Source organism: Cornus florida, unplaced genomic scaffold, assembly GCF_030987335.1.
Source record: "Cornus florida cultivar Cherokee Brave unplaced genomic scaffold, ASM3098733v1 CherokeeBrave_3.0.0_Hap2_Chr07, whole genome shotgun sequence".
NCBI classification, from domain to species: domain Eukaryota; kingdom Viridiplantae; phylum Streptophyta; class Magnoliopsida; order Cornales; family Cornaceae; genus Cornus; species Cornus florida.
This window is the reverse complement of record NW_026775577.1, coordinates 24,416,868-24,418,567: the sequence shown is the minus strand read 5'-3', so window position 1 is coordinate 24,418,567 and position 1,700 is coordinate 24,416,868. Positions and strand designations below refer to the sequence as shown.

General features: G+C 37.9%; 1 non-coding gene across 1 annotated transcript; it reads right to left on the bottom strand.

Moving 5' to 3' along the window:
* Positions 1–1,628: 1,628 nt before the first annotated feature.
* TRNAW-CCA (transfer RNA tryptophan (anticodon CCA)) lies at positions 1,629–1,700 on the bottom strand. The gene has a single exon. It is a non-coding gene; the product is annotated as a tRNA-Trp (tRNA).

The window sequence follows — 1,700 nt, the reverse complement described above, 5'->3', positions numbered from 1 at the left end:
TACATATCCTCTGGTGCAAGGGAGAGGTAAAATAGAAGCGACCAGGTTCGGTTCCATGCTTGGAAATAGTGTAAGTAATTAGCAAGTCAGCCAGAGTCAGGTCAAGACTCTCCAGCCATCGGCGAATTAGGACTGCCGTAATTATTCGAAAGAAGTTAGGGTTTACTTGTAGGGGTGTAATCCCTAATTTGTTAAAAACTAAATGGTAAAAAGGGTGAAGGGGGAATCTAAGAGCGTTGAGATGCCCAACAGAAATGAGTAACTCGTCTTCCGCGACGCCCTTGCCGGCATAAAAATCGGCACCCTTAGGGCATTCTACAATTTCTACCCCCTCGGGAATCTCAAAATCTTCCATTACGGATTCAATGGAAAACTTAATACGACGAACAGATAAAATTGCATCTCTTTCTTCCTTAGTGAAAATAGTGTCCGACCCAGAGGTGGATGTCTCAGCCTGGATTGGGGAAACATCCGGCTGATTAGCCGAGTCATTTGCAGACTTAAGGAAGTTTGAAACCCTAGGAGGAGGAACCCTAATGAGATTAAGGGAAGACGAGGGCGTGAACTCAGAATCCGCGATTTCTATATGTTCAGGAGTAGTCGAAGTACTCATAATGCAAGATTGGAAGAAGGAGATGAAAAAACTAACTTGGAGATACGAGAATGTGAAGAACGCGAGGGACGAAACGAACGCAGTGAGAGCAAAAGTAACCCTTATGGAATCTCTTAAGGCAGAATGGCAATGGGCAATCTTCGAACCGTCTTTTTACAAAATAGACAACCGTGTAACTTCAATTCCCTTTTTAATAGGAGCCGCAATCCAATTAAAGATGGAATTAGGGGCAAAGTGTGGAGGGAAAAATCTCCCTCCAATGAGAACTGTACACGTCATCGCAATATAAATACCCATTACAAATGTTAGAGGCCCATTCTGCTCAAAACCCAGTCCAAGCTCGTTGACAGCCCAAAATCATAAGACACTAGCCCAAGGTCACAGCTAATTGATCTCTGTAGCATTGCTTAAGCCCGAAACAAGAGATCCAGCCCGTTAGTAATGTCACATGGATCAGGTTACTTATGTCCCAAATCCATTGAAAGAAAATTAGTCCTATTAGAAGAAGGATACAACAAAGAAAGAAACTACTACACAAAGAAAGTTATACAAAGGAAAGAGCTCTATTTGTAAAGAATTTCTGTAGGGAAAGAATTGGAGGACAAGCAATGCGAGTCCTACCATAATTCAACCGATCTTTTGTGTATAAATAGAGGCCCAGACCTCCAATAAAAGGATGAAGCAATTCTACGTTTCTCTATACACTGTTTTTATCTATTTTTATTACTTTTTGAGTGAGTTGTTTTATTTTTCTCAATCATTATTGGTTGAACGAAATTCTGTACCTACAACATGGATATTACATGATTACATTAAAAATAATAATATAATATATTATATAATTTACATGATTACATTAAAAATAATAATATAATATATTATTAATTATATAAATAACCTTTTTTGTTAATTTTATCTTTATAATCATAAAACTAATCACTAATTTAAAGTTCAAATATATTTTATTCTAAGTTGATTGAATTTTATTCCTTTTAAAAAATAGGAAAAAGGAAATTGAACCCTACGTGAATCGAACACGCAACCTTCTGATCTGGAGTCAGACGCGCTACCATTGCGCCAAGGATCC